This window comes from Sciurus vulgaris, assembly GCF_902686455.1.
Source record: "Sciurus vulgaris genome assembly, chromosome: 13".
Classification (NCBI taxonomy): domain Eukaryota; kingdom Metazoa; phylum Chordata; class Mammalia; order Rodentia; family Sciuridae; genus Sciurus; species Sciurus vulgaris.
In genome coordinates this window covers 38,192,741-38,215,914 of record NC_136474.1, presented here as the reverse complement: position 1 = coordinate 38,215,914, position 23,174 = coordinate 38,192,741, and the positions used below count along the sequence as shown (strand labels likewise).

General features: G+C 41.3%; 1 long non-coding RNA gene across 3 annotated transcripts in view; it reads right to left on the bottom strand.

Moving 5' to 3' along the window:
• LOC306642748 overlaps positions 1 to 19,969 on the bottom strand; it is a 47,307-nt gene extending 27,338 nt beyond the window's left edge. For all 3 annotated transcript variants that reach the window (XR_013758664.1, XR_013758665.1, XR_013758666.1), the window contains exons 1-2: positions 19,889 to 19,969; positions 18,935 to 19,094 (exon numbers count right to left, since the gene is read on the bottom strand). This is a non-coding gene — a long non-coding RNA (uncharacterized lncRNA). The remainder of the gene's footprint in view (positions 1 to 18,934; positions 19,095 to 19,888) is intronic.
• Positions 19,970 to 23,174: the final 3,205 nt, after the last annotated feature.

Below are 23,174 nucleotides of genomic sequence, written 5' to 3'. Positions count from 1 at the left end.
AGAGTTTTATAATGCAATGGGCTCACAGCATGAGTGGGTTGCAGACAGTGCTGTTGACCAATAGTTCAAATGGTTCAGAGTAATATCCTTCAAGTGCTGCAAAGAGGTAGTGCTTATTGCTACTTCAACCCCAGACAAAGCACAATTTGTCACTGGAAATCAAAAGGATATCTGCACATTGAAGGGGCTAGCACAAATTTCTTGTGTTCTGCACTTCCAAGCTCTTCTCAGTCAGCATATGCCAAGTCTTGTTCAGGCCCAAATTACAATGTTCACTTGCCCAAAGTGCCTTATGCCTAGGATCAGCAAGGTTGGAGAGGAAAGCAACAGTGTTTACTGGATCAGTATTAAGTGGTCCAGCAGAGAATCAGGTGTCTAGCTAAAATTACAAGTTACTGACTCTAACTGCTTATTCTGCAGTTCCAAGCTCTTCTCAGTCAGCACATGCAAAGGAGAGTTCAGGTCCCAGATACAAAAACCACTAGTATTTGGAAAACACAAAATACCCTTGAAAGGGATACCCTGTACCTAGAATTACAAAGTTTGGCATGGAGAGTGCAAATGGTGAGGAGACCTCTTCCCCAAGATTTCTTTGAAATCTGTTAATGAAAACTTTCCAGGAAACACACTTTAATTATATTTGCCTACTGACAGACATCTGCAGATACACACATACAACGATGCTGTATGCAAACTCCATTCTAATCAATGCTGAGAAACACTTTTGCTTCACATAGTTCAACAGGAGACAGAAGTTAATTGTCCCACTGAGATCAATGTGTGTTGTACAGATGAACCTGCCAGAAGAAACCATGTTTCTTCAGCACTTCTAAGCTGTTCTTAGCCAGCATACTAAGTTCAGGACCATAATACAACATTTGCTAGCCCAAAATGTCTTGTACCTAGGATAAAAAATGTTGGACAGGAAGTAGACAGTAGTTACTGGATCAATTCCATATGGTCTCACAGATAATTAAGTGTACTGCTATAAGTTCAAGATGCTAGCTCAAACCACTTCAGTTCTGCACTTCCAAGCCCTTCTCAGTGAGCACATTCTAAGAAGAGGTCAGGCTCCAGATACAAAGAGCATTCGTACCTAAAACACCAACTTTGGGGTAAACAGTGGAACTTGTGAAGACATCCATTCCCCAAGGTTTCATTGAAATCTATTTTTTAAAAATTTCCAGAAAACCCACTTTGTTGATGTTTGCCTGGTTGCAATCAACTTCAGTTACCAAAGTGCACAGATACTGTAAGGTGACACCATTCTAATCAGTGCTGAGAAGCACTTTTGCTTCATAGTAGTTCAACCAGAGACAGAAGTTAACTGACCCATTGAGATCAAGGTGTGTTAGGACAAGATGAACCTGTCAGAAGGAGCTGCTTTTTGCAGAATTTCAAGCTGTCCTCAGCCAGCACATTCAAATCAGTGTTCAGGCCCAAGATACAAAAATCACTAGCCAAAAATCCCTTGTACCTCAGTCACCATGATTGTGCAGGAAATAGACAGTGGTTACCGGAACAATTCCAGGTGGTCTCACTTAGAATCAGGTGTATTGCTACAATTTCAAGCTGCTAGCTAAAACTGCTTCTGTTCTGCACTTCCAAGCTCTTTTCAGGCAGCACATTCAAAGCACACTTCAGGCCTAATATATAAAGTGCACTAGCAAAAGATACTTAGTATCTAGTATTATCAATTCCAGATGGGCTCACTGAGAATCAGGTATGTTGCTACAAGTTCTAGCTGCTGGCTCAAACTGCTTATTTCCTGCAATCCCAAGCTCTTCTCAGTAAGCACATTCAATGCAGAGTTTAGGCCCAGTAAACAAAGTGCCCTGGCAAAAGATCCTTGGTACCTAGGATTACCAATTTTGGGGAGGCATGCTGGAATAGTGAGTTATTTTCTAGTGTTTTATTGAGATCCTTGAACTTTTTTCAGAGAACTCAATTTAACTGCAGTCTTTGTGACTGAGTACATTCAAAACACTATTAAACCCCACTCTTCAAAGTGAATTAATATGAGTGCACTTCTACCTATGATAACCAAGTGTGGGGAGAAAAGGCTAAATGATGAGTTGTTGAAACCCACATTTCCTTCAAATCCACTCTAAAATCTTGTTCAGGAGTTCAACACAGTTGCATTTACCAGCTTGCAGAAAATGCTCTTTTCAGTAGTTCAAGTGGTTCAAAGTAATATCCGTCTTTCAAATGTTGCAAATGGCTTGTTCAGCTTGCTCCTTCAAGCCCAGCAAAGCAAAAATGTGCTCACTGAAAACCAAAAGGGTATCTGCACTTTGAAATGGTTAGAACACACTGCTTTGCATTATGCCCCTCAAAGTTCTTCTCAGTCAGCACATTCAAAACTGAGTTCAGGTCAAGATACAATGTTCACTAGCCAAAAATGCCTTGTTCCTAGGATCACCAAAGATAGGGAGGAAAGAGACAATTGTTGACTGGATCAATTTCAGATGATCTCACTGAGAATCAGGTGTGTTGCTACAAGTTGAAGCTACTAGCTCAAACTGCTTCTGTCCTCCACTTCCAAGCTTTTCTCAACCAGCACATTTAAAGTTGAGTTCAGGCCCAAAATACAAAGGGCACTAGTAATTGTAATACACAAAATGCACTTGAAAGGCATCCATTCTACCTAGGATTACCAAGTTTGGGGTGTAAAGTGGAAATGGTTTGTAGATCCATTCACCAAGATTTCACTGAAATCCATTGGTGAAAACTTACCAGGAAATGCACTTCATTTGGGTTTGTCTGCTGGCAATAAACTACAGTTACCCAAGTGCACAGACACTGTAAGTTGATTCCATTCTAATTAGTGGTGAGAAAGACTTTTACTTCACAGTAGTTCAATGAGAGAAAAAAAAAATAATTGTTTCATTGAGATCAAGGTGTGTTGCTACAAGATGAAGCTGCCAGCAGAAAACACTTTGTTCAGGACTTCTAATCTGTTCTCAGACATTCAATGCAGAGTTCAGTCCCAATAAACAAAGAGCACTGGCAAAAGATCCTTGGTTCCTAGGATTACCCAGTTTGGGGAAGCATATTGGAATGGTGAGTGAACTTTTTCCCAAATTTTCATTGAAATCCTTATAACTTTTTCAGAGAACTCTGTGTGACTGAGTACATTCAAAGTAATTTTCAACCCTATTATTCAAAGTAAACTAGCATGAGAATTCTTGTACCCAGTATTATTAAGTGTGGGGAGGGAAGGCCAAATGATGATTTGATCGAATCCCCAATGATTTTTTGAAAGCCATTCGAAAGTCTTGTTCAGGAATTCACCTCAGTTTCATTTACTGGCTTATGATAAATGCTATTCACCAGTAGTTCAAAAGTTTCAATGTAATATCCTTCATTCAAGTGCTGCAAAATGCTAGTTCTTCTTGCTACTTTAACCCCAGAAAAAGCACAATTGGTTTACTGAAACAAGAAGGATATCTGCCCATTGAAGCACTGAGAATAAACTGCTTGTTTTCTGAACTTCCAAGCTCTTCCCACCCAGCATTTTCAAAGCAGAGTTCAGGCCCAAAATACAGGGGCACTAGTAATTGCAATATATAAAATGCACTTGAAAGGGATCCCTTGTACCTAGGATTATCATGATTAGAATGCAAAGTGGAAATGGTGACAATCCATTTCCCAAGATTTCATTGAAATCCATTCATGAAAACTTTCCAGGAAACACACTTCATTTGTATGTGCCTGTTGGCAGTCAACATCAGCTACCCAAGTACCCAGATGCTGTAAGGCATCTAATTAGTGCTGTGAAGCACTTTTGCTTCACAGTATTTCAAACAGAGACAAAAATCAGTTATCTCATTGAGATAAACTTGTTGCTGCAAGATGAAGCTGCCAACAGAAACCACTTTTTTTCAGTACTTCCAAGGTGTCCTTAGGCAGTACATTCAAAGGAGAGTTCAGGCCCTGTAATCAAAGTCCAATGGCAAAAGATCCTTGGTACCTTGAATTACCACATTTGGGGAGGCGTGATGTAGTGATGAGTGCAATAATTTCCCAAAGTTTCATTCAAATTATTGAAACATTTTCAGAGAACTTACTTTAACTGCAGTCTTTGTGACCAAATACATTCAAAGCTCTCCTCAATCCCACTCTTCAAAGCAAAATAGCATGAGAGCCCTTTTACTTAGGATCACCAAGTTTGGGGAGGAAAGACTAAAAATGATGTTGGATGGAATTCCAAAGTTTCCTTGGAAGTCATTCTAAAGCCTTGATCAGAAATTCACTTCAGTTGCACTACTGTCTTGCAGAATATTCTGTTTACCAGTAGTTCAAATGGTTCAAAGTAATATCCTTCCTTCACGTGATCCAAATCACTAGTGCTTCTTGCTACTTCAACTCCAAACAAAGCACAATTTGTCCATTAAAAACAAAAAATATATCTCCACATTGATGTGGCTAGCACAAACTGCTTGTTGTTCTATACTTCCAAGCTATTCTTAGCCAGTACATTCAAAGTTGAGTTCAGGCAAGACGCAATGTTCACTAGCAGGATATCCCTAGGATCACCAAAGTTGGGGAGGAAAAAGACAGCATTTACTGGATCAATCCACAAAGATTTGACTGAAATCCATTGGTAAAAAACTTTAAAATAATGCTCTTCACTTCGATTTGCCTGCTGGCAATCAACTGCAGCTACACACATATGAAGAATTTGTAATGTGAAATCATTGTAATGAGCCTGGAAAATTACCTTTGCTTCCTGGGAGTTTAACCAGAGACAAGAATCAATTGTCTCACTGAGAAGCAGGTATTTTGCCACAAGTTCAAGCTGCTACACAAATCACTTTTTATCAGCACTTTAAATCTGTTCTCAACCTGCACATTCAAAGCAGAATTCAGGCCCAATATACAAAGTGCACTACCAAGAGATCCTTTTGACCAATGTTTACCACTTTGGGGGGGTATGGTAGAATGGTTTGTGAGAAGATTCACATAAAGTGTCATTGAATTTACTTTTAAACATTTTTCAGAAAATGTACTTCAACTGTAAGGGTTTTGATTGAGTACATTCAAAGCACACTTGAGGTCCCATATTAAAAGTGCACTACCATGAGAGCCTTTGTAACTGGGATCACCAGAATTGGTGAGGAAAGGTCAAGTGATGAATGAATGAATTCCCCAAAGTTTCATTGAAATCCAGTCATTAAAACTTTTCAGAAAATGCACTTCATCTGCATTTACCTGCTGGCAGTCAACTGCATCAAATCATGTACACAGACACTGTATCATGACATGATCCTAATCAGCACTGAGAAACACTTTTGCTTCATGGTATTTGAACCAGAGACAAAAGTGAATGGTCTCATTGAGATCAAGATGTGTTGCTACAGGATGAAACTGCTAGAACATTGTTCAGCACTTCCACGCTGTTCTCAGTCAACCCATTCAAAGCAAAACTCAGGCCCAATATATAAAGTACACTCGCCAAAGAACCCTTATACCTAGGATATCCAAGTATGGTGAAGCATGTTGGAATGGTGAGAAACTACCCCAAAGTTTCATTGAAATCCATTCTAAAAACTTGAGAGTAATCACCTCAGTTGCATTTACCAGCTTCAAATAAATTGTTGTTTACCAACAGAACAAATGTTTCAAAATAAAATCCTTCCTTCAAATGCTGAAAATTGCTTGGGTTTCTTACTTCTTCAACCACAAACAAAGCACAATCTGCTCACAGAAAACAAAAATGTTATACACACATTGAAGCTGCTAGCACAGACTACTTCTGCTATGCCTTCCCTGCCCTTTTCAGTCAGCACATTCAAAGTAGAGTTTAGGTTCAAGATATAAAGTGCAGTACTAAGAGAACCCTGTGCCTAGGATTACCAATTTTGTGGGGGAAAGTAAAATAGTGAGTCAGTCAATTGCCCAAGATTTCACTGAAGCCAACTGTGAAACACTTTGAAATATGCCCTTCATTTGCATTTATCCCCTGGAATCAACAGTAGCTACCCCAGTACACAGACCCTATAATGTAAAACCACTCTAATGAGCATAAAAGGATTTCAATGAGACTTTGCGAAATAATTTTACTTACCATTCCAACATGCCTCCCCAAACTTAGTAACCAAGGTACAAGGGCTCTTTTGCTAGTGCACTCTATATATTGGACCTGAACTCTGCTTTGAATGTGCTGGCTGAGAACAGCTTGGAAGTGCTGAACAAAAGTAGTTTCTGCTTGCAACTTCATCTTGTAGCAAAACACCTGTTCTCAATGGGACAATTGGCTTCTGTCTCTGTTTTAACTACTGTGAGGCAAAAGTGCTTCCCAGCACTGATTAGAAAGGTGTCATTTTATATTATCGGTGTACCTGGATAGCTGAAGGTGATTGCCACCAGGCAAATATGAACAAAGTGCTTTACCTGGAAAGATTTCATTAATGGATTTCAATAAAATCTTGGGGTTTTTCCTGGGTTGAACTAGCATGCAGCATAAATGTTCCTCAGAGCCTGAAGACTGACTTCACCTTGAAGTTTCTATGTCATTTCAAATTGGCAGTTCCCTGCCAATGGGTAATGGCATTAAATTGAGTATTCTAAAAAAATTTTACAAATGGATTTCCATGAAACTTGGGAAAATCGATCTCAGTATTCCCCCTTTCCTCCTCAATGCTGGTGATCAAGGTACAAGGGCTTTCCTGCTAGTAGACTTTGAATAATGGGCCTGAACTGTGCTCTGAATGTGATAGCTGAGACATCTTAAAGTGTAAAACAAAAGTACTTTGTGCATTTCAAGTAGGTTTCAAAAAAGTTCGACTGATGGCTTTCAACATCATCCTTGAAATTCTAGCCAGAGCAATTAGACAGACTAAAGAAATTCAAGGGATATTAACAGGAAAAGAAGAACTCAAACTATCACTATTTGTTGATGACATATTTAGAGGAGCTGAAAATTCCACCAGAAAACTTTTAGGACTCATAAATGAATTCGGTAAAGTAGCAGGATACAAAATCAATGCTCATAAACTTAATGCATTTTTATTCATAAATGATGAACCCTCTGAAAGAGAAATTAGGAAAATTACCCCATTCACAATAGCCTCAAAAATATATATAATACTTGGGAATCCATCTAACGAAAGAGGTAAAAGACGTCTACAATGAGAACTACAGAACACCAGAGAAAGAAATTAAAGAAAACCTTAGAAAATGGGAAGATCTCCCATGTTCTTTGATAGGTAGAATTAATATTGTCAAAATGACCATACTACCAAAAGTGCTGTACAAATTCAATGCAATTCCAATTAAAATTCCAATGACATTCCTCATAGAAATACAGAAAGCAATCATGAAATTCATTTGGAAGAATAAGAAACCCAGAAAGAGCTAAAGCAATCCTTAGCAGGAAGAGTGAAGCAGGTAGTATCATAATACCAGACATTCACCTATACTATAGAGCAATAGTAACAAAAATGGCATGGTATTTGCACCCAAATAGGCAGGTAGACGTGGTGCAGAATAGAGGACACAGAGACAAACCCAAATAAATAGTTATCTTATACTAGACAAAGGCTCCAAACACATACAATAGATACAAAACATACATAAGATAGCCTCTTCAACAAATGGTGCTGGGAAAACTAGAAATCCATGTGTAGCAAAATGAAACTAACTAACCCCCTATCTCTCACCCTGCACAAAACTCAAATTTCCCTCATGCTCTTCATTACTATGATAAGTAAGAACTTTCCTTTTTGAATTCTTTAGACCACTTTCATTTCCCTCATGCTCTTCTAAGTCATTTTCAAAGATCTCCCATTGCAGCACCAGGGCCAGTGCTCATTAGGGTCAAAAATGTATAATTTGAAAATGGCTTATAGGTGCAGCACTAAAGTGCAAGCGGCAAGGAGGTTCCAGAAGAAGTTTCAAACTTAATTCAACAGGGGTTTAATTTTCACCTATTGCCTCATTGAACTCACATTCTTCTCATTGACCCATTAGGGTCAGTGCCCATTATGGCTGAATATGTGCAATTTGAGAAAAGCTATTAGGAGTACCACCAAACTGCAAGTGGTAGGGAGGTACCACAGGAAGTTCCTCGGCTCACAAAAGGATCATTGGGAATTGTCCCCCAGTACAGCACCACATTCAAACTCTTCACATATGTCCATTTGGGTCAGTGCTCATTAGGGCCAAATGAATGCAGTTTGAAAAGAACATTTAGTATATGCACTGAAATGGAAGTTGCAGGAAGGTTACAGAGGGAGTTTCAAACTTAATTCACAGAAAGGGAATTAGAGAATTGTCTTCCCCATTGTAGCACTTGTTTCTCATTTTTTCATTTATGCCCATTAGGGCCATTGTTCATAGTGGCCAAATGTGTTCAATATGAACATCTGTAGCATTTGTAAGAGAAGAAAATATTATTTGCAGGGATATTCCAGAGGCAAATTCAAACTTAATTTTCTTTTGTTTCAAAATAATGCTCACATTCTTAACTGTGGACCATTAGGACCAGTACTCATTATAGCAGAATACAGGCAATTGGAAAACAGCTTGAAGGACCAGCAGGGCAAGAGGAGTGGCAGAATGTTTCTGGAAGCAATATAAAATTTAATTCCTAAGGAGGGCATTGGTAATTGTCCTCTGTTTCAATACCATGTTCAAATTGTTCACTTGAACAATTTGGCCATTCAGAGCTCCACATTCATATTCTTATTGGTTTGTTAGGAAATGTGCTCATTATCAATAATATGTACAATTTGAAAACAACTCATAGGATCACCTATGAAGCTCAAGTGGCAAGGAGGTTCCAGAGGATTTTCAAAGTAATTCTCAAAGAGTCTTTGACAATTGTTTCCAGCTGCAGTACCAGTTTTAACTTCTTCTTATCAACTACTAGTGCTAGTGCTCATTATGGCCAAATATGTGAATTTTTAAACAAGATTATAGGAGTAGTTGCAAAACTCATATTTCATCCAGTTCTAGAGATAAGTTCTCACTTAATTCATAGAAAGGGCATTGGCAATCATCCCTCAAATAAAGCAGCAGGTTCACAGTCTTCATACTAACCCAATAAAGGCCAGTGCTTATCATAGCCAATTGAGTGTCATATGTAAACAACTTGTAGGAGCAGGAGTGAAGTGGTACTGTCAGGTAGTTCCCAAGACAAATTCAAACTTTATTCTCAAAGAGACTATTGATAATTGTACCTTTGCAGAACCATGTTCAATTTCTTTATTTTGGACATTTAGTTCCAGTGGTTCATTATGACTGAATACCTGCAAATTGAAAACAGGTTGAAAGATCATCAAAGAACCAGTAGTGTCAGGTGGTCCATAGGCAGGATCAACTTAATTCTCAAATGAGGCACTGGAAATTGTCCCTTGTTGCAGTATCAGGTTCATAGTCTTCATTTTGGCCCATTAGTACTAGTTCTCTTCTAGACTACACATGTGCTGTTTATAAACAGTATGTAGTAGGAACATTGAATTGGCAGTGGTAATGAGTTTCCAGAGGAAATTTTGAACACAGTTCACAAGGAGAACTTATGTAATTGTCTCCTGTTGCAGCACTGAGTTCACATTCTTCATATCGGCCCATTAATGCTAGCGCTAATCATGGCCATTTATGTGCTATTTGAAAATCATTAGAGTAGCAGCAGTGAAGTGTGAATGGCAGAGCCATTCCAGAGGAAGTTTCACACTTAATTCAGAGAAAGGGCATTGGGAAATGTTACCAGGTAGAACATCATGTACATATTCTTCATATGGGTCCATTAGAGCAAGTGCTCATTATGGCTGAATATTTGTAATTTGAAAACAGGTTATAGAAGTATCAGCAAAATGCAAGTGGCAGGAAGATTCCACAGCATATTTGAAACTTAATTTACTAAGGGGGCCTTAGAGAATTGTTTCCCATGTGTCAACAGGTACACATTCTTGTCTTAGCTCATTAGTGCCTTTTTAGTCAGCATTTTCAATGCTGTGACCAAAAGATCTGACAAGAATAATTAGAGGAGGAAAGGTTTATTGGGGGGCTCATGGTTTTAGAGTTTCTAGTCTATGAATAGCTGACTTCATTCTTCAAGGCCTGAGGTAAGGCAGAACATCATGGCAGAAGAGTAAGGTGGAGGAATGTGAATCAGGACATCAAACAAAGAAGCGAAAAGAGAGACTCCCTTCACCATGGCCAAATATATAACCCAAGGGCATGCCCCTAGACAGAGCCACAACTCTAGCCACTCCTGTAGCCACAACTACCTACCTATGATTACCACCTAGTTATTCCTTATCAGGGGATTAATGCACTGATTGCATTAAGGCTATCAACTCAATCATTTCACCTCTAAACATCTGTATTGTCTCACACATGAGCTTTTGGGGGACTGTCAAGATTCAGGCCAAAGTACAGAGGAGCCAAAGTCCTTTTAGTGAGCAAACTCCTCAGGAAATAAGGCCTTCTATTTGAATGGCTTAGAAACACTGCAACTCCTCTGTCCTTGAGGTCTGGAGATATTATCTTATTATACAAACATTTAGTACTAGTGGACCCTGAGAAGCAAGCAATCACTTCTTGCTATACACCATCCTGTGTGCTTGCCTCTTTATTTACTCTCCAGTTAACTTTTATAACTGGACCCCAATCAACCTTTACAGGGACACCTAATATGAGAACCATAACAGTTTCAGTGCTTATTATGGTAGTGTATGTGCAAATTGAAAATTGTTTTTAGGAAGAAGAAACAGTAAAATACAAGGGGCAGGTCTGTTCAAGATGGAGATTGTCACTTAATTCACATTAAAGATATTAGGAATTGTCCCCTGGTACTGCACAAGATATACATTCTTTATACTTGGTCTTTAGGGACAGAGCTCATAAAGGTCAAACGTGTATAATTTGAAAAAATTTATAGGAGCATCAGTGAAATTCAAATGCTAGCTGCATTCTAGAGGAAGTTTCAAACAAATCCCACCATCTCTACCATCTGGCCATTCGGTAAGCCATTTTGTTGTGGTCTTCATACTTCGGCCACTGTCACTATTTGCTTTTTTACATACTTGTTTCTTCTTCCATTATTCTTGTCCCACTGTGTCATAAGCACCAGAAAATAACAAATACCTCTCACAACCATATTCCCTGCATGATAAACAGCAGTTATTCAGTAAATCATGTTGAATGAATAAAAAAAAATGCAGAAAATTTATATTAGGGACATCTTTCTATGACTCACTAAACAACAAATTTGAAGGATGTAGTAGGTTGGAAACAGTAATAAGGACTAGGTGGATGACCAGATGAATCTAACCAAAGAATGACTAGGTGTGTCACATTGGCTAAGGAGCAAACAGTCATTTGAGGCAAAATTGAACAACTCAGGCTGTAAAATAACTTATTTGGATGAAACCTGCTGGAAAACCTCCCACTGCTGAAGTCAAAATAAAGGATGCACAAGACCTTTAGGACCTGGCTACCACTGTCGTCTCTATTCCCAGATCCCAGAGATCCTCTTAGATTGTAACTGTACTGTTTACCTGTCTTATCTCTGCACTATTTCCTCCACCTATTCATTGTCCTCCTGGTAAACTCCCATTCACTGAAAATACCCAAGGGACCAAGGGAGAAAATACTCAGAGACACCTTTTATCTTCTTCAAGACCAAACCCTTTAAATATCCTCTGCCTTAGCCCCCACCCATATTATCTTGCATGAATTCATTTACATGTATATACTATACCTGATACACTTCCAGGGATAGTTAGTTTTAAGTGAGGATATGAATGCAGTTTCAAGAGTGAAGCTGGTGGATCAGTTCTTTCCACAATCAACCAATCTGCTGATTCAAGACAAGACCCCACCCAATCCATTCTCTTTCATGTTTACCTATCTCTTTCCCAATATTGCCTATACAAAATCCATTCTAGTTTCATCTTGCTTCATGTTGACTTCTGGGAGGACAAACCAGCAGGATCCACTCTCTGAGTTCTCATTGTCCTGATATCTATGTATTCAGGGACCACCCCAGGAGGTGGAGACCACATCTTAAGTTAGACAAGTCAGTTAGGCAAGGCCCACTGTTTGGACAGACCTGACCAGAGGCTGACTCAAATTCAGTGGGATGAATCATATACAGACCAACAACCTAAGGAATCAATGTGAGAAGCATTCATAAAACACAGTTTCTAAGTTTTGAGCAAACAACACTGAGCACCAACCGCCTGACATCAAAAGGATGCTATACCATTTCATCAAAAATGTTAGCACAGAAAGACTGGGCAGGACACAAACCTCATGCATCATTCAGCTCTTTATTCAGGGGGATGAAATGGTGCCTGTGGACCCACTATCCTGGTGGAAAATGAGTCACTGAACAAAGAAAGGAACTGAGATTTTACAGGTTATTTTGAGGGGTGGTCTAGTGAACATATGTCAGTTTTGCTTAGACAGTGAGGAATGTGGGCACTTTCAGTCAAGGATGTGGACAGTGCCTAAAAATAATTTTGCTTTAGAGGAGATAATGCCCCCTAGAGACTATTTTCTTTCTCTTTTATTTTTTAAAGTAAACTTTTAATTTTTAAAATTTTGATTCATTGTACACAAACGGAGTACAACTATTGTTTCTCTGGTTGTACACAAAGTAGAGTCATATCACTTGTGTAATCACACATGTACATCGGGTAATGATGTTTGTCTCATTCTATTCTCTTTCCTTTCCCACCCCCTCCCCACCCCTCATTTCCATGTACATGATCCATCCTTCTTCCATTCTTCCCTTATCTACCCTTCTTAATGTGTCATCAACCACCTATCAGAGAAATAATTCAGTCTTTGGTTTTTGGGATTGGTTTATTTCACTTAGCATGATATTCTCCATCTATTTACCTTCAAATGTCATAATTTTTTCTTCTTTATGACTGAATAATATTCCATTATATATATTATATTATAATATATATATAAATATATATATATATATATATATTCATTCCACAGTTTCTTTATCCATTCATCCACGCCATTCTAGAAGGGCATCTAGGTTGGTTCCACAATCTACCTATTGTGAATTGAGCTGCTATAAACATTGATACTGTAGTATGCTGATTTTAAGTCCCTTTGCAGATAGGCCAAGGAGTGGGGTAGCTGGGTCAAATGGTGGTTCAATTCCAAGTTTTCTAAGAAATCTCCACACTGCTTTCCAGAGTGGCTGCACTAATTTGCAACCCCACTGGGAATGTATGAACATACCTTTCTCCCCACGTCCTCACCAACACTTATTATTGCTTGTAATCTTTATGATAGACATTCAAATTGTGGTGAGATGGAATCTTAGGGTAGTTTTGATTTGCATTTCTCTTATTACTAGAGATGTTGAACATTTTTTCATATATCTGTTGATTGCTTGTAGATCTTCTGTGAAGTGTCTGCTCATTTCCTTAGCCCATTTATTATTGGGTTATTTGTATTCTTGGTGTAAAATTTTTTGAGTTCTTTATACATTCTGGAGGTTAGTGCTCTATCTGGAATGTGTGTGGCAAAGATTTTCTCCCACTCTGTAGGTTCTCTCTTCACATTGTTGATTGTTTCCTGTCGCTGGCTCTTTGCGGTACAAAATCCGTGGATATTTGTCACCGCCTGCAGCAACAACTTGCCCGGGTCTTATGGGTGGTGGAGTGGAAACTGAGGCACTTCTATCTTTCTCTTTAGTGCACTGCTTTCTTGCTTGTTTGTTTATAGAGGATAGAGGAAATGAGGTTTACTTGCTTTGAGAGGAGAGAGAGAGAGACCCTGCTTATCAGAGAGAAAGAAACTTTGCTTAAGAGAGACCTTGAGAGAAGGACAGGCTTTGCTTAGAGCTTAGAGGAAGAGACTTGCTATGCCTTAAAGTCCTGCATCCTGTGAACTAAGGGTATGTCCACCCAAGGTGCCCTAGTGATGCGTCTCAGTTCTCCGTTCTGTGATCTGCCTTCTGCCGCTGCCCCCACTCGCTGCTGCCGCGCGTTTTTCCTTTCTTCTGGCTGCTGTTGCGTATGTCCCTACTAGCTACTGCCGCGTGTTTTTCCCTCTGGCTGCTTTTTTGCTAATGGCTGCTGTAGCGTGTTTTTCCCTCTGGCTGCTGCCACGCGTGTGTCTTCCTCTACTGCTTTTCTTCTAATGGCTGCTGTGTCTGTCTTGCTCCGCCTTCGCTTATATCACCTCCAGGAGGCGGAGAGCAGGGCCACGCCTCTTATGCAAAGATTAGGCGAGATGCTCCGAGCAGGCAATTAGTGCTTGAGAACACATGCGCATACATTGTGTGCGTGGACGAGAAAATCACCTGAGTGTGCTTATGTCAATTAACCTCACTGCCGATGTGATCAGGCGCCATCCCGGCGCCGCCAACACGGCACAGCCCCCAACAGTTTCCTCTGCTGAGAAAAAGCTTTTTAGTTCGAATCTATCCCAAATATTGATTCCTGCTTTTATTTCTTGTGCTTTGGGAGTCATGTTAAGGAAGTCTGGTCCTAAGCCAGCATGATGAAGATTTGGGCCTACTTTTTCTTCTGTTAGGTGCAGGGTCTCTGGTCTAATTCTGAGGTCCTTGATCCCTTTCAAGTTGAGTTTTATTAAAAATCTCAACTTGACCAGATAAAAACCTTTAAAGGGAAAGTGGTCTAAAGAATTCAAAAAGGGAAAGTTCTTACTTATCATAGTAATGACATTAAAATTGTCCCATAGTACATCACCAGGTTCACATTCCTCATATCAGCCCATTAGGGCCTGTGCGTGTCATTTCCAGGTATGTACAACTTGGAAACCATTTGGGAGACTGGGTGTGAGAAGATACTGGCAGGGAACTGTTAGTGGTAGCTGTAAATTAAGTTATAAAACAGGTCATTGGGAATTGTCCCTTATTGTAGTACAATGTTCATGCCTGAAGATTGTCAAGATGGAAGCTGACCATGGCCCTGAAGGACCTTAGAGGAATTACAGCCTGGATTACCCAATTGTTGTAAGGCACTTCCAGATGGGTAAGGTTCTCTGAATGCCAAACTTGCTGAGTCCCTCATCCCTGCAGCCTGAGCTGAATGCCCAACCTGGTGGGTTCCACATTCTAAAACAGAGACCCCCAGGGCACTCAAGATCTACAGACACCTGTGGTATCTATGGACCTTCTCCATTGCAAGTGATAGGAACTCAAACAGGTTTAATAAAAATGGCTTTACTGGTTCATGCACCTGTTAAGTTCACAAGTGTCTTCTCCAACAATAACCCTGTTGCCACCCAGATAGCCCTAGCACCTGGGGCAAAATGACAACCAGTCTTTTGGGCCCAGGGTCAATCTCAGCAGAAAGCATGCTTCTCCTTCCCTTATGGGCTCTTCCTGACCCTGCACCTCTCTCTGGGTCACTTTTTATGGAAAGCTGGAGGCAGCATTCTGACAGTCCTGGTGATGGGACTGAAGTTAGATGTCTGCAATGCAGGGGTGCAGCTCACAGGTGGAATAGAGACACACAGGCCAACACTAGGTGCTAGTCAGAGAGCTGCTGGCAGCCAGACACTTCCACTTTTATTGGGTGGTTCCAACCTGGAGCATCCCCTTCTGACCCCGAGAACCCTACAAGGAAAAGATTAACAGGAGCACTCAGTATTGCACTGTAGCCAGTGGGTGTCCTCTAAGGACATTCCACAAGTTCACACTTGCTCTTACTCAGAGCCTCCCATAGCTCACTATTGCAGCTGAAAGCTCTCAGCCAAATGATTTCAAGAGACACATGGAGAAAAATGACTGGGCCATGAATGCAGAAGCAGGTCTGGTGCAGATGTCAACATTATCACAGTTGGGACCTGTAATGCTGTACGTACAGGGCAGAGCTTGGAAAAGGTAGAGTAATTAGGAATATACACAGAGGAATTATGAGGGGAGGGATTTAAAGCTGATGTTTAGCAGAAGAGATGGAGTGGGGGGGACAAATTAAATTTTTATTGGCTCCATGGGGTTAAAATCCCAGCATACTTTGTCTTATTGAGTACTCTGGAGCTAAATGACTTCACCTTTCTGGGCCTTCATTTTGTTATCTCTCAGGTGAAACTTTTGCAGGGGCTGTTCCCTCTACCAGGAGTTCTCTTCCTGGCTGCAGGTTTGAGGCCACCCCTCAAGGATGCCCCTCCTGAAAGGCCTCCTGCTCTTCTAGCTGAAGCTGATGTCTTTTCCAGGTCACTGTGGCATCACTTTGGTTTGGGTCCCCTTGCCCTGACCTGACTACCAACCCTATAACCAACTATGCTCCCTGTGGGCTTTGAGGTGTACTATTTCCTGTGTGTCAATGTGCTAGTTTCACTTTCCTGTGATGAAATGCCTGAGATAACCAACTTAAAAGAGGAAAGGTGTATTTTGGCTCACAGTGTCAGCACTTGGCCCTGTTGCTCTGGGTCTGTGTTGGCACAGTATGTTAGGGCAGGAATTTGTGGCAGAGGAGGCCTTTTCACCTCCTTGATGCTAGCAAAGGGAAAGAGAGACTAGAAGGGTCTGTGGTACCTAACTTTCTCCCAATAGGCTCCATCTCCTAAAGGTTCTACCACCTCCCAAGAGGGCCACAGACGGGATCACATCTTTAGAATACAGGCATTGGGGGACACTCCAGATCCAAATTACAGCAACTAACTCATTTATCTTCCCAGCAACTATTCTATGCACTCTGTCATTCCCCCATTATACAAGGGCCCACAGAGGTTAAATAAGTTGCCCTGGGTCACACAGTATGTAAAGACAGATTCTGGCTCTGCCTGGGTCCTCTGTGCTGTAATAGATCTCTGTGTCCTTAGGTTTTAGCATGTTTTAGGTGATGGAGGCTTGGTTTAGACAACTGCTACCACAGCCAATGGCCCGGAGTGGGTACTCAGTAATGTGGAATAAAGAAAGAGTATTCCACAGGGGATAGCACAGTTGTCCCTGTAAATACACACCTTGAGCTCACTGTTCAGTGACCAAAGCTCATCCATGGTTCTCCTCATTGGAGAGGGTTCGAGAAGTGTGGTACTTCTGTTAGAGGAAGTAGCAGGGACTTTGGGGAGTGGGGGTGTGGCTAAAGTGTCTCACTATGGCATGTGTGACACTTTGCAGAATGTATTGGGCATGGGCTCCTTCAGCAGACACTGTGACACTCTGCAGAGCAGAGAGGAATCAAGAAGTCACCAGGTGGTGGGGCCACTAAATGTGGTGAGGAAAGCCTTCACTTGTGGTGAGGGGAGGGCAGCAAAGTCCTCATAATGCAGGAGATTCACACCAGCAAATGTTCAGTATTCTGGCTGTCTGTGCCAGGGAGGCTGTTTAAACTGAGTTGCTCCTCAGCAGGAAGCCATTCAGAGGCTCCCATCCCTTCACTAGAGCTGTCTGAGCCTTCTCAGCTTTTTCTCGCCTCTCCATCCTTCCACCCATCTCTCTTGACTTCCTACTCACAAAGCTTTCCTCTCATTTACTTGCCCAAATTCTACTCATGGCTCCTCAGTTTGAGGGTCTTTGGATTCCTCTCATCTATTACTTCCAGGAGGAATTAGTCTCTTGTGCAGTTGCCTCAGGCTATAAGTCAGTCATTCTGAATTCATGGTTCTTTGTCCTGATTACCTCCTCTCCCCACCTCTGGCAATCTCTCTTTTTCCCCCATCACGTGTGTACATACATGCATGCACACCTGCTTGCATGCACACATACACACACACACACACATACACCTCTAACCATCAACCAATAACCAATACTGATATGGTTTGGCTATGAGGTATCCTCCAAAAGTTCCTGTTAATACAGGAACATTTGGAAGTCAAATGATTGAATGTTGAGAGCTGTAACCTAAGTTACATGGGGGCGGGGGGGTTCTGCCTCTGTTGACTTTCTCTTGTCCCTAGCAGTTCCACATACAACTCAACGGTGTACAGACTTCCATTCTTACAACATGAAGCAAAGAGCACAGTTAACCCTGGGGGCCATGGAATCGCAATTACACAGGAGTAACATTTGTCTGCTGCACTGCTGACTAGCAAATGGGCAGTGGTTTGTAGAAGCAGCAGATGCAGGAGAGGTGACTCTGGCTAGATGGTGCTAAAAAAAAGGCCCAAGTCTGATACACAGGACTCCTTTCACTAACCCCTCCAAGACCAAGGAAAAGTGGGAGAGGGTTGCCTCTCCTCTGCCTTTTGGGGATTCTACCTCAAATGCCATTCTTCCTCTATCACTTAATGTGCTGTTTTCTTTTTGGTACCAGGGATTGAACATGGGGGCATGTAATCACTGATCCACATCCCCAGACCTTTTTATTTTTTATTTTGAGACAGGGTCTCATTAAGTTGCCTTGGCTGGTCTTGTACTTGCCATCCTCCTGCCTCAGCCTCCAAAATAACAGGGATTACAGGTGTGCACCACATACCAGGTTCTGTCCTGATACAAGTGGCCAAGAACATGGAGGGGTAGACCATAATGTAATATGCCTTCACTCACACTCTCTCGTATGGTCCCTAGCATCTCAGACTGTGGAGAAGACCTGACTTGGTGCCTCTTCCTTGCCAGAATCCTACAAAACACAACTTGAGTCTCCAAGAGTATGGTTCCAACACATCCTTGCTGTGAGATATGAGGTGAGCTATTTAAACCTGCTGAACCAGTTTCTTTATATCAAATGGTTCCACCTAGCCCACAACACCCTTATGGAATAGGATGAGCTCACTTGTGAAAAAAACTTAGGTCAGTCCCTGACCTGTGCTTTCTCAGCACTTTCTTTTTTTCCTTCCAGGAAAAAAGGTCCTGCCCTCGGTGGACTATCCTTGTCCACTTCATTCAAAATACTGGAGGCTGACTTCTTTCCAGGGTTCAGGTCATCCTTCCACAATGGCCATAGCAATGTCACAGAGATGAAAAATTCTGTGCAGGGGCAGCAAAAACAACCAACCAAAAACCAAAACAATAACAACAACAACAACAAAAAAAAACCTGTGCATGATGTGTCCTACACCGGTCTTCCAATAAAGAGTGAGGTAGGTGCCGGGGTAGAGAAAACAACTCCCCACAATTCTCATCAGGCAGAATAACAGATGAGCTCTTCTTGGTCACCTTTTCTTCCAAAGCCACTTGGTGGACTATGAAGCTCACCCTAAGAAAAAAGACGCTTCTATTAACAACCAGAACACGGAAACACACAAAAACTTTTGTTTTATAGACAGCACATGAATTAATGCCCTTTTAAAGCTGACCCTTCAGGTGGGGTGGGAATTAGTGGGGTTACAGTAATGCGTGCAGACTGAACGCCTACCATGTGCTGGGCAGACTACTAGGTCAGTGAGGTGGATGGTGCTCTAAGTACTTTATAAAAGAGAACCGAATTTCAGAGATACTGAACGTCTTGCTCAAGGCCAGCAGCACACAAGTGGCAGCCCGGGTTCAGACACACACACCTCTTTCTCTGCCCGATTCTTCTTTTCCCGTGGTAAGCACCGCCACGTTCAGGACTGCAAAATGCTAGTGAGGCGGGAGGACAAACGTGCGCCGCGTCAGGGCGGGGCGAGGTCCAGGGCGCAGTTCCTTGCAGCCCTGTGGCTGGGAGCTCAAGTGCTACTCAGCCCTAGTGCTTACTGCACTGCCCCAGAGGACCCACGAGCTGGTAGGCCCGCCAGCAGGAAGGCCCAACTTCCGAGGAGCTGCGCGCCCGCTTAGTCAACAGCTCTGCAGGGCGCGCAGGTCCAGGCTGGGCCCCAGGGTGTGTCACGAGGCAGGCGCACCCGAGTCAGACCCCCGCCAGACCGCGCGCACACAGTTTGGTGTCCTCCCCCTAAGTCCTTGTCTGGCTCCGCCTCCTCTTTCCCTTCCCCTACCCCTCTTCGCTCTTCCGGCGAGCCCTGTCCCTAGTAACGCCCCTGCAAGGCACACGGGGAACCCGAGTGACGTTACCACTTTTCAGCCTCGCAGTCCTGCGCTCTCCAGAAAACAAGCGAAGATGGTGACTTGTGGCAGGCGCCAGTGGGCTGCGCCCGAGGCATAGGTAACTGAACGTCCTGCGGCGCCGCCTGGTGGAAGAAAGCCGTCAAGGCAGCTGGAAGCGGCAGCGCGGGAGAGGGGAGAGCTTAAGTCATTTCGGGAGGCAAGTAGGAGGCTGCCATGTGACCGGCCCCCACCCGGGGTGTCTTTGTGTGGGCTCTCATTCTTTTCTTCTCCCAAGATAGTGTGAAAGTTTAATGGTCCTTTTTTAAACTTTTTATTTCTAGTAATATTATTGATTTTAGAAAAGTTTGGGGAAAACATGAAGAAAATTACATTGTTGTCAGCATCCCCAGTCATTTTAAAAACTGTATTTACCTCCTCTTTCCTTGAACAAAGTTGCGATTTTACTGAAGAACAGTAGTATTAAGTATAATAATTTTCTAGAAGTGACAAAAAAATCATTTGAGCTTCAAGACTAAGAAGAGTTCAAAAATAGGTGGGATGAGTGATGCACACAGAGTTACTGATTTGCTGTAATTCACACCATCCAGATGAGGAATCAGTGCACAGTGTTAAATAACTTGCCCAAGGTGGTACTTTAGTAAAGGTGATAGAAATGGTTTTTCAAACTCAGGCCTTAAGATCTGAACCTTAAAATGGAGACTGAGAAGGACTGTGAAAAATGAATTTAGGAAGAAATGTACAGAGCTACAGAATCGGAATGTATTGTCTACTTCTGGAACCGATCATGTGGATATAGTCACAAGGAATGAGGCTAGTGCCCTCATCCATTGGAACAAAATCATGGTAGAGTGTCAAAGCAGCTCACACAAGCATGTGAAGTGCCCAACAACACGTTGAGATCACCCACCTCTAGCACTGCTATATTAGTGTCAGTGAAAGCTGTGAGGGAAGTTATGGATCAGGTCACAAACAATTGTGATCAGGTCACAATACTGCAGTTCAACACTATGTGTCACTTGGAAACTTGATAGAAATGCAGAATCTTTGAGACCTAGAATTTATGAATCAAAATATACCCTTAAATCAGACACCTTGGTGATTCCTATGCATGTTAAAAGTTTGAGGAGGGCTGTGATTATTGCTCAGTGGTAGAGTGCTTGCCTAGCATGCGTGAGGCCCTGGCTTCAATCCTCAGCACCACATAAAAATAAAATAAACGTATGGTGTTCCATCTACAACTGGAAAAACAAAACAAAGAAAGTTTTGAGAAGGGTCATTATAAAACAAATTCTGTGAAAGTCATACTTTTGGCTTTCAGAAGCCACAGCTCCATGCAGGAGCTGCTCTGCTCTGAGCATGGATAAACCCCAGAGTCAGATGAAACTTGACCATGGGCAGTAAGATGGGCCCAACTCTACCCCGGTGTGTTTGTCCAGTCCTATTTTAGTGTCCATGAATAGTTACTAATTCTAAGCTAGTTAGAACTGGGTTTCTATCACCTACAATTGATAAAACAACCAAGAGCAATTTAAAGACAAGCAAGAACCTATTTCAGATGGATTTTTTTTGGAATAGTGTTTCCCATTCCCCAAAATAATGAATTATAAGAAACAATATTGAAGCAACATGTTATCATAATTAGAACATATACTTTGGATACAACTCAACATTTGTTTTAATGTGTTTCCAACAAATATATACCCTCAGACAGGCTGACTGTATCTCTGTAATAAGCTGATTTTAAGTCTTGTGGGTACAGGCCAAGGAGTGGGATAGCTGGGTAAAATGGCAGGTCCATTCCAAGTTTTCTAAGGAATCTCCACACTGCTTTCCAGAGTGGCTGCACTAATTTGCAACCCTGCCTGCATTGTATGAGTGTACCTTTTTCCCCACATCCTCGCCAACACCTATTGTTGCTTGTATTCTTGATAATCGCCATTCTAATTGGGGTGAGATGGAATCTTAGGGTAGTTTTCATTTGAATTTCTCTTATTACTAGAGATGTTGAACATTTTTTCGTATATCTGTTGATTGCTTGTAGATCTTCTTCTGTGAATTGTCTGTTCATTTCCTTAGCCCATTTGTTGATTAGGTTATTCGTATTCTTGGTGTAGAATTTTCTGAGTTCTTTATATATTCTGAAAATTAGTGCTCTATCTGAAGTAGGAGTGGCAAAGATTTTCTCCCACTCTGTAGGTTCTCTCTTCACATTGCTGATAGATTCCTTTGCTGAGAAAAAGCTTTTTAGTTTGAATTCATCCCAGTTATTGATTCTTGCTTTTATTTCTTGTGCTGTGGGAGTCCTGTTAAGGAAGTCTGATCCTAAGCCAACAAGTTGAAGATTTGAACCTACTTTTTCTTCTATAAGATACAGGGTCACTGGTCTGATTCCGAGGTCCATGGTCCATTTGCAGTTGAGTTTTGTGCAGGATGATAGATAGGGATTTAGTTTCATTTTCTTGCATATGGATTTCCAGTTTTCCCAGCACCATTTGTTGAAGAGGCTATCTTTTCTCCATTGCATAATTTTGGCACCTTTGTCTAGTATGAGACAATTATATTTATTTGGGTTTGTGTCCATGTTCTTTATTCTGTACTTTTGATCTACCTGTGTATTTTGGTACCAGTACCATGCCGTTTTTGTTACTATTGCTTTGTAGTGTAGTTGAATATCTGGTATTGCGATACCCCCTGTTTCACTCTTCCTGCTAAGGATTGCTTTAGCCATTCTGGGTTTCTTATTGTTCCAGATGAATTTCGTGATTGCTTGCTCTATTTCTGTAAGGTATGTCATTGGGGTTTTAATTGGAATTGTATTTAATCTGTATAACACTTTTGTTAGTATGGCCATTTTCACAATATTAATTCTGCCTATCCAAGAACATGGGAGATCTTTCCATCTTCTAAAGTCTTCCTCAACTTCTTTCTTCAATGTTTTGTAGTTTTCATTGTGAGAGCTTTCACCTCTTTGGTTAGATTGATTCTCAAGTATTTTATTTTTTTTTGAGGCTATTGCAAATGGAGTTGTTTTCCTCATCTCCTTTTCAGATGTTTCATCACTTGCGTACAAAAATGCTTTAGAGTTATGCATGTTGATTTTATAGCCTGCTATTTTGCTGAATTCATTGACGAGGTCTAGAAGTTTTCTGGAGGAGTTTTCTGGATCCTCTAAATATAGAATCATGTCATCAGCAAATAGTGACAGCTTAAGTTCCTCTTTTCCTATTTGTATCCCTTTAATATATTTACTCTGTCTAATTGCTCTGGCTAGAGTTTCAAGGACAATGTTGAA